This window comes from Bos grunniens, chromosome 28 (genome assembly GCF_055505025.1).
Source record: "Bos grunniens cultivar Pamir isolate PY7600 chromosome 28, Bosgru_T2T1.0, whole genome shotgun sequence".
Lineage (NCBI taxonomy): Eukaryota > Metazoa > Chordata > Mammalia > Artiodactyla > Bovidae > Bos > Bos grunniens.
Window position 1 is genome coordinate 4,557,223 of NC_141192.1, and position 10,695 is coordinate 4,567,917.

Sequence of the window (10,695 nt, forward strand, 5' to 3'; positions counted from 1 at the left end):
ACATCTGCAATGACTGTTTCAAGATAAGGTTACATTCTCAGGTACTGGAGGTTAGGACTCAGACATATCTTTTGCAGGCGGACTCAATTCAACACATAACACCAACCTATGAAAAAAGAATAGACTCTTCAACAAAAGGCATTAGGACAACTGTATATCCACATGCAAAGGAACAAAGTATGACTTCTTCCTCACTCCGTGTATAAAAATTAACTCAAAACGGATCGAAGACCTAAGTGTAAGAGATGAAACTGTAACGCTATAAGAACAAACCATATTGATAAACCTTCATGGCCTTGAATTTGGTAATAAATTCCCATTTTTATTTAATTTCATTCCTTTTTTATAATTTCTAACTATATTCTCTAGTTAATATTGATCTCATACCTTCCTTTAGTTCTTTAGATATTTCTTTTAGCTCTTCAAACATGTTTAAAATAGTTGAAGTCTTTGTCTAGTAAGTCCATTTTCTGGGCATCTTTAGGCACAGTTTCCATCCTGCACACACACTTTAAGTCGATCATAATTTCTTTCCTTGCATATCTTTGTTTTGTTTTTGCTGAAAACTAGACATGTTAAGTAATATAAACTGGGAACTCTGAAAATCAGATTTCACACTCCTCCCCCAAGACTTGCTGTTGTTGAGTGTTTAGTGACCGTTCTGAACTAATTCTAACAGTCAGTTTTATTTGTTGCGTGTAGCCACTGAAATTTCTCCTCAGTTAGCTTAGTGGTCAGCTAATGACTAGACAGAGATTTCTTCGAGGACCTAGAATCAGTAGGTCTCCTATCTTTGCCAAGACTCTGTGCATGCTGGGCCTCACCTTCAACACTAAGCCAGCCAATTTACATGTTGGCCTTGGTTCTCACGTCCTGCCTGCACAAATCCTCAGGGGTAAAGTTGAGAACTGACCCTCAGGCCTTCTCAGGTCTTTACTGAACTATGGCCTCACACATGTGCATGGCCTACATTCCCAGCAGTATGCTGGGAATCTTCAAAGTATGTTGGGAATTTTCAAAGGACATTTTAGCCCCCAGTTTTTCCTTCTAAACTAATTTAAAAAAAAAGAATTTTGTTTAAACTTATTTACCACCTCATACCGCCTCAAGTCCAAGGGAGCCCCTAAGCCTTCTCATTAACCAGTGTTTCTTTCTTTCCACCAATGAGAGGCTGTCTCCTTTCGTTGTTTTTCCTGTGTTTTAGTATAGAGCCACCTATGGGGCCCCAGTGGTGACTCACTGACAAAACAGTGGTTTTGCTTTGCGTCTTCTTCCTTCTGTTGTTCCTTGTTGAACACTTTAAAAGCAACATCTACTGATTAAAAAGGGTTCATTCCAAATATCTAGTCTTTGCAACTTTCTCACAATATCTGAGGTACTTTGCCCCCCCCCTACAAAAACATCAAATTTGCCATTCTATGTTTTGGGGGGCCTTGGGATCTGCATTAGTGTGACATCTATAAACCTGACAAGTCCTTTCCAAAAATTCAGAGAGGTCTTCATTTGTTTTGCTGAATTTTTTGAAACTGTTTTTGCTTTGGTTCTCCTTTATAAAGATTTGCCAAGATACATTCATTTTCTAATAAGGGCATTCTCCCTTCATTGGGGTCCCAGTTTGGTTCAGCTCAGAGTACTGCCAAGTGGGCTTTGAGTATAGACAATCCTCCCTGTTAGGGAAGGTTGCAATCTCTCCAATTAAACAACCCTGAGAAACCCAATGGGCTGATCATTTGCACTTAGGTTCCCTATGAGATTAGGCTTCCCTGGTGGCTCTCCCAGTAAAGCATCTGCCTGCAGTGCCAGAGACCTGGATTCGATCCCTGGGTCAGGAAGATCCCCTGGAGAAGGAAATGGCAACCCTACTCAATTACTCTCGCCTGGAAAATGCCATGGACAGAGGAGCCTGGTAAGCTACAGTCCATGAGGTTGCAGAGTGGGACGTGACTGAGCGACTTCACTTTCACTTTCCCTATGAGATAATGGGGAAGGGAAACTGTCTTCCCCTGGGAGTGGCTTCTGGCCCAAACTGAGTGCCCTGTCAGATCTTACATGATACCAGACCAAGTACTTGTGCCCCAAAACCTAACACAGGATTTTCTAACTGACCTCTATTAGGAAGGGAAGTCTTGAGCCCCAGTGCCAGAAATTGGGGCTGGATAGGAATGATAGGCGCTAGAGGGTTGGATATAATTGGCATAATGGCCAGAATGGCTGGGACTGCTAGCTCAGCCAGAGGAGTTAAGGTTTGAAGCAACATATACTCACTCTCATTTCCACCATTTTCCCGGATGTAACAGCACAAATGCTTGCGCACAAAGGACTTCATCCCTCTTCCCCACTTCTTCACAAAATAGCTACAGAGTCACTCAAAAGTCACTGTGCAGATGAAGTAAGAGATGAGGGTTCAAAGAAGATCCCCTGGATGAGGGTTTGGCAACCAACTCCAGTATTCTTGCCTAGAGAAACCCATGGACTGAGAAGTCTGGCGGGCTACAGTTCACGGTGCCACAAAGAATCAGACACAGCTGAAGCGGCTTAGTACACACTCACGCACGCACCAGAACTTTAGGAGCTCCACATAATTTCTACAACATGTATGTTAAGCATCTTTACACATGATGTAAATGTGGGGTTTTTTTCCCAGCATTACCATGCTTATTTATTAAGGGGTTCTGAGAAAAAAAACTGTTCAAAGTACTGCTGTGGACATCATTTACATATGATACACTGCAAGGATTTTTATCACCCCTTATTTGACAATGCTTCCCACGTAATTTAACATACCAAACCAGCCTAATTAGTTTAATATTCCTCTGAGATGGAAAGAAAACAAATAATTTAAGATGTTACAACCCTCAGGAAAACCTCAAATTTAACTAGCTTCAAATGAACTTCTTTCATTTAGAATTTGATATTTGGGAAGTTTATCAAAAGTATCAAAATTTTAACCAGTGATAAAAGATCTAAAAAAAGAGAAAAGATCTCAGTAGCAAATACAGATCACTTAAAAAAACAATTACCAAAAGCATTTTAATATTTTAAGAAAACTTTGTCCTCTTAGAAAACCAAATTCAGGTTTTGCACCACTTTACCTGTAAACTCTGCTTTCTTAAATTCAATCTTAGCTAATTCCGATCACACACAAAAAACTTTCAGTGTTCTGCCTCCAAAAACCTTACACAATTTCTATATGCATATTAATCTGTCCCTCACTTTTTCCATTCAGAACAAGCTCTAGAACAAAATCACAGTTTTCCCTTTAACAAAATACATTTTCATGTCTCATACCTTCTTTGCTAAAGACACACACACTACATCTTGCATACTGAAATTCTCTCCTTACAATTCTTAACCTCAAAACCTTAATCTCCAGTGAAAACCCAAGAAGGAATTTTAAAACTGTCAAATCAACATTTCCTGATTGACACACTTATGCTTTATCTTCCTCTTCTAAGAAGGCAAAAGTTGGTAAATTTAGACATGCCTTGCACAGAAGGCAATGGCACCCCACTCCAGTACTCTTGCCTGGAAAATCCCATGGACGGTTGAGCCTGGTAGGCTGCAGTCCATGGGGTCGCTAAGAGTCAGACACGACTGAGCGACTTCACTTTCACTTTTCACTTTCATGCATTGGAGAAGGAAATGGCAACCCACTCCAGTGTTCTTGCCTGGAGAATCCCAGGGACGGCGGAGCCTGGTGGGCTGCCGTCTATGGGGTCACACAGAGTTGGACACGACTGAAGTGACTTAGCAGCAGCAGCAGCAGTTAATTTTCTAATATTTTATCCTATTTGAAGGAAATGGCAACCCACTCCAGTGTTCTTGCCTGGAGAATCCCAGGGACGGGGGAGCCTGGTGGGCTGCCGTCTATGGGGCCGCACAGAGTCGGACACGACTGAAACGACTTAGCAGTAGCAGATAGTCAATAATTCTCTTCATTTAACTTAGTTTCAAGTTAAACAAAAATCTAGAGAAACTATTTCAGATAGACACTCCCCATATATAATTATTCCTATGTGCTGTGCGTGCGTGCTAAGGCACCTCAGTCTTGTCCGACTCTTTGTGACGCCATGGACTGTAGCTTACCTGGCTCCTCTTCCATGGGATTCTCCAGGCAAGAATACTGGAGTGGGTTGCCATGCCCTCTGCCAGAGGATCTTTGCAACCCAGGGATTGAACCCACGTCTCTTATGTCTCCTGCTTTGGCAGGCGGGTTCTTTACCCCTAGTGCCACCTGGGAAGCCCAATTATTCCTATAGAATTTACCTAAAACTTTTACTTCATATACCTCTATTTTATTTACTTAAAAGCTTTGTCATTTGTTATTTTTCTTGCTGACAAACTTTGTAGCAAGAACAGGTCTTCTTTGATTTCTAATAACTTAGGTACAATAAAAGTAATATACTTAATGTTGACGACTCTAAGCACAAACCCATATAAATCAAACCAACAAGCTTACACAAACTTTCATACCAGATATTAATTCAATACTGAATATTTCCTAGATCACATGAACACAAAATTCATTTTAGCTAGAGTCATTAATATTTGAGTATTTATATAAGTGCTTAATTTCCTTTAAGCTAATTCAATAGATGAACTCGCCAGGTCAGTAGGTGCCCAATATGCTAATGGAGATCGGTGGAGAAATAACTTCAGAAAGAATGAAGGGATGGAGCCAAAGCAAAAACAACACCCAGTTGTGGATGGGACTGATGATAGAAGCAAGGTTTGATGCTGTAAAGAGCAATATTGCATAGGAACCTTGAGTGTTAGGTCCATGAATCAAGGCAAATTGGAAGTGGTCAAACAAGAGAAGGCAAGAGTGAATGTCAGCATTCTAGGAATCAGCGAAATAAGATGGACTGGAACGGGTGAATTTAACTCAGATGACCATTGTATCTACACTACTGTGGGCAGGAATCCCTCAGAAGAAATGGAGTAGCCATCATGGTCAACAAAAGAGTCCGAAATGCAGTACTTGGATGCAATCTCAAAAACGACAGAATGTCTCTGTTCATTTCCAAGGCAAAGCATTCAATATCATGGTAATCCAAGTCTATGCCCTGACCAGTAATGCTGAAGAAGCTGAAAGGTTCTGTGAAGACCTACAAGACCTTCTAGAACTAACACCCAAAAAAGACATCCTTTTCATTTTAGGGAACTGGAATGCAAAAGTAGGAAGTCAAGAAACACCTGGAGTAACGGGCAAACTGGCCCTGAAGTACGGAATGAAGCAGGGCAGAGGGTAACAGAGTCCTGCCAAGAGAACACACTGGTCATAGCAGACACCCTCTTCCAACAACACAAGAGAAGACTCACCACATGGACATCACCAGATGGCCAACACCGAAGTCAGACTGATTATATTCTTTGCAGCCAAAGATGGAGAAGCTCTAAAGTCAGCAAAAACAAGACTGGGAGCTGACTGTGGCTCAGGTCATGAACTCCTTATTGCCAAATTCAGACTTAAATTGAAGAAAGTAGGGAAAACCACTAGACCATTCAGGTATGACCTAAATCAAATCCCTTATGATTATACAGTGGAAGTGAGAAATAGATTTAAGGGCCTAGATCTGATTGACAAGAGTACCTGATGAACTATGGATGGAGGTTCATGATATTGTACAGGAGACAGGAATGAAGACCATCTCCAAGAAAAAGAAATGCAAAAAGGCAAAATGGCTGTCTGAGGAGGCCTTACAAATAGCTGTGAAAAGAAGCAAAGCGAAAAGCAAAGAAGAAAAGGAAAGATATACTATCTGAATGGAGAGTTCCACAAAATAGCAAGGAGAGATGAGAAAGCCTTCCTCAGAGATCAATGTAAAGAAATAGAGGAAAACAATAGAACAGGAAAGACTAGAGATCTCTTCAAGAAAATTAGAGATACCAAGGGAACATTCCATGCAAAGATGGGCTCGATAAAGAAAATAAACGGTATGGACCTAACAGAAGCAGAAGATATTAAGAAGAGGTGGCAAGAATACACAGAAGAACTGTACAGAAAAGATCTTCATGACCCAGATAACCACAATGCTGTGATCACTCACCTAGACCCAGACATCCTGGAATGTGAAGTCAAGTGGGCCTTAGGAAGCATCACTATGAACAAAGCTAATGGAGGTGATGCAATTCCAGTTGAGCTATTTCAGATCCTGAAAGATGATGCTGTGAAAGTGCTGCACTCAATATGGCAGCAAATTTGGGAAACTCAGCAGTGGCCACAGGACTGGAAAAAGTCAGTTTTCATTCCAGTCCCAAAGAAAGGCAATGCCAAAGAATGCTCAAACTACTGCACAATTGCACTCATCTCACACGCTAGTAAAGTAATGCTCAAAATTCTCCAAGCCAGGCTTCAGCAGTACGTGAATCATGAACTTCCAGATGTTCAAGCTGGTTTTAGAAAAGGCAGAGGAACCAGAGATGAAACTGCCAACATCTGCTGGATCATCGAAAAAGCAAGAGAGTTCCGGAAAAACATCTATTTTTGCTTTACTGACTATGCCAAAGCCTTTGACTGTGTGGATCACAATCAACTGTGGAAATTTTTGAAAGAGATGGGAACATCAGACCACCTGATCCGCCTCTTGAGAAACCTGTATGCAGGTCAGGAAGCAACAGTTAGAACTGGACATGGAACAACAGACTGGTTCCAAGTTGGGAAAGGAGTACGTCAAGACTATATATTGCCACCCTGCTTATTTAACTTAAATGCAGAGTACATCATGAGAAATGCTGGGCTGGAAGAAGCACAAGCTGGAATCAAGATTACCAGGAAAAATATCAATAACCTCAGATATGCAGATGACACCACCCTTACGGCAGAAAGTGAAGAAGAACTAAAGAGCCTCTTGATGAAAGCGAAAGAGGAGAGTGCAAAAGTTGGCTTAAAGCTCAACATTCAGAAAACAAAGATCATGGCACCCGGTCCCATCACTTAATGGCAAGTAGATAGGGAAACAGTGGAAAGAGTGTCAGACTTTATTTTTCTGGGCTCCAAAATCACTGCAGACGGTGACTGCAGCCATGAAATTAAAAGACGCTTACTCCTTGGAAGGAAAGTTATGATCAACCTAGATAGCATATGCAAAAGCAGAGACATTAATTTGTCAACAAAGGTCCATCTAGTCACGGCTATGGTTTTTCCAGTGGTCATGTATGGATGTGAGAGTTGGACTATAAAGAGAGCTGAGCGCTGAAGAATTGATGCTTTTGAACTGTGGTGTTGGAGAAGACTCTTGAGAGTCCCTCGGACTGCAAGGAGATCCAACCAGTCCATCCTAAAGGAGATCAGTCCTGAGTGTTCATTGGAAGGACTGATGTTGAAGCTGAAACTCCAATACTTTGGCCACCTGATGTGAAGAGCTGACTCATTTGAAAAGACCCTGATGCTGGGAAAGACTGGGGGCAGGAGGAGAAAGGGAAGACAGAGGATGAGATGGTTGGATGGCATCACTGACTCAATGGACATGGACTTGGGTGGTTCTGGGAGTTGGTGATGGACAGGGAGGCCTGGTTGCTGCAATTCATGGGGTGGCAAAGAGTCGGACACGACTGAGCAACTGAACTGAACTGAATTCAATAGAGTTCTTTTACTAAGTAATGCTGGCATTTCTACAAGCTATAACATATACAAACACACACACACACATATAAGGACCTCACAGTTCCCACTCCAAAATTTCAGCCCTGAATCAGGTACAACAACGTGAAACCTATCAGTTACAAAAGAGGTTGGGTTTTGGCAAATGGGGAAGATCAAGATCACTGGTCTAGATGGCTAAACGCTTTTTACAATATTTATTTTACTTCTATTTGTAACTTTTGGTCATTTTAGGAATGAAGTGGAACCTTTTCTTCCTGAGAATGTCCCACTTTTAGACAAGAGGAGACAGGGTGGTTTTTTGGGTTTTTTTTTCTGTTTCTTTCCTCCATTTGACATCATTAAGAGTTTCAAATATCACAAAACTGATTTGGCTGTAAATAGAGAGACAGTACCAAACAAAATGAAATGACAAACCCAAAGGACAAACAGAAAATCCTAAACAAACCCTCAAGTTTGGTCTTGGGGGTGTTACATACGCCAACGACATAGGAGACCATAAACGAAGTACTTAACACAGCAAGGATACAGTACGTGGCACACAGGGTCCCACGATAACCCCGCCTAAATCCCTTGCGGGGATCCTAACAGGTACTGGGCTCACACACTGTCATCAGTAAAATAAAATATCATCCTCCTCTCATCCAGGGGTTCAGAGCTGTAATCAGATGACTTAACCAAAATGAGCTTCAGAGAACTTTCTTTAGGGTTAATTCAAACAGTCCCCAATGTTTTTTTCTTTCAGTCTTGCAATTACATGTTTTTGTATTTATTTATTTTTAAAATCAATCTATTTACTTTAATTGGAGGCTAATTACAGTATTGTGGTGGGTTTTGCCATACCTCAACATGTGTCAGCCACGGGTGTACATGTGTCCCCTGTCCTGACCCCCTCCTCCCTCCCCACCCCATCCCTCTGGGTTGTTCCAGAGCACCCGCTTTGCATGCCCTGATTCATGCATCGAATTTGCACATCGAAACATCCACATTACCACGTGTGAAATACTCCCCATTTTTAAAGACAGAAACTCAGGACAAACAAAACACAAAACTCACGTACAATGCTAGCATCCAAAGGAGCAAAGGAACCGGTTCACGTGTCTAGTAAAAGCCCAACAACTCTACGCTTTCCAGCAGGCCACCCCACTCAAATATAAAGCCAGTTGGCTTATTCCCAAGGAAAAGCCCCAAATGAAGAGGAAAGTTTCCGGCTGAACACACCAGAGCAACCTACCCTACTGTGTGGATGGAGCTTGTCAACTCCTAAATGTCGATTTGTTGCTCCAGTTGTCAAGTTCTGGGGAAGCTGGTGCTGCTTCGGGGAATTTTGAAGGCAAGATCTCAGGTTAAGTGGCCCGGCAGTTGCTAGGGCCTTACCCAAAAACTCCCCAACAAGGGCTGGGTAGCCATGAGTAGCAAATCTTGAACTCTAACAAATTTTGGTGCAGCTCATGCCGCTCACCACACTATAGGCCGATAAGTGGAGAAATGAGTTGTTGGGGCAAGGATTAACAACTTTATTCAGAAAGCCAACACAAAAGAAGACAGTGGCCTCACATTCCAAAGAACCATTCTGCCTGAGGTTGGGTTCTTTTACACTAAAAGGGGAAGGAGCAAAGTCAAACACTTCCTGGTTCCCATCAGCCTCCAGGAGAGATGTGTTAATTTCTTCCTCCCTGTAGACATTCACAGGTGTGCCTGGTCAGCATGTTTCCTGAGAGCTAAATAAAGGTATTTTAGCTTAATGCTCCAGAGAAGGCAATGGCACCCCACTCCAGTACTCTTGCCTGGAAAATCTCATGGATGGGGGAGCCTGGTGGGCTGCAGTCTATGGGATCGCTAAGAGTCAGGCAGACTGAGCGACTTCACTTTCAGTTTTCACTTTCATGCATTGGAGAAGGAAATGGCAACCCACTCCAGTATTCTTGCCTGGAGAATCCCAGGGACAGAGGAGCCTAGTGGGCTGCCATCTATGGGGTCACACAGAGTCGGACACGACTAAAGCGACTTAGCAGCAGCAGCAGCTTAATGCTCCTTACCTGGGAGGCAGGTTTTCCAGAGATGGGCCCTTACCTATAATTTAAGCTTACAGGAAATATCCTTTTAGTGATCAACTTGTAATAGAATACAAAGGTACTTTCCTATTACACTGGTTTTCAAATATGAAACCAGCAAACTTTAAGAAGCACTTAATTAGGAAGCAATCTTCAATAAGCTAGAATGTGGCCTCCATAACCACATTTCAAAATATATCTGTATTGGTTTTCTCTTAAATTCAAGCATCATTTACATTTATATAATAGAAAAAGTGAGGATTCCTCATATTTCCAAAGAAGCGCAGAGTTGAACATGGTTCATATTTTATATACATACAGACATGGTAACATTTGATATATACATACATATATATTCTACCAGTTTTCTTGTTTGCTTTGAAAAAAATGAACTAGTTCTACATGCACGTTTCACATATTACTAACTCATTTGTACATGTTCCCTAATGATATATGTACATTTTTCTCATTCTTAACAGCCACCAGGGAAGCCCAAGAATACTGCAGTGGGTAGCCTATCCCTTCTCCAGAAGATCTCCCCAACCCAGGAATCAAACCAGGGTCTCCTGCGTTGCAGGTGGATTCTTTAGGAGCTGAGATACCAGGGAAGTCCCTTAACAGCCACAGAGTATTCTGCGCACAGGGAAGGAGGAAGGCCATACGTAACACACGTGTATTTTCCTCCTTTATCCATGGGTGTGAGCCTTGAGGTTACTACCGCAGTGGTCCTAACCTTCCTGGCACCAGGGACCAGTTCCGTGAAGGACAGTTTTCCCGCAGATTGGCAGTGGGGGAGGGGGCGGGGGGGAGTAGGGTGGGGATGGCTTTGTGATGATCCAAGCACACTACGTGTGTTGTGCTTGAATAAATGTCTTGGAAGCCCAAGAACACTGCAGTGGGCAGCCTATCCCTTCTCCAGCGGATCTCCCCAACCCAGAAATCGAACCAGGGTCTCCTGCTTTGTAGGTGGATTCTTTACCAGCTGAGATACCAGGGAAGTCCCTTAACAGCCACAGAGTATTCCATTTCATAGAAATG

The 10,695-nt window shown here is 42.3% G+C and overlaps 1 long non-coding RNA gene across 1 annotated transcript; it reads right to left on the reverse strand.

Moving 5' to 3' along the window:
- Positions 1–31: 31 nt before the first annotated feature.
- On the reverse strand, positions 32–8,975 carry LOC147342774 (uncharacterized). Its single transcript, XR_015156568.1, has 2 exons — positions 8,838–8,975; positions 32–106 (listed from the first exon to the last, which is right to left on the reverse strand). It is a non-coding gene; the product is annotated as an uncharacterized LOC147342774 (long non-coding RNA).
- Positions 8,976–10,695: the final 1,720 nt, after the last annotated feature.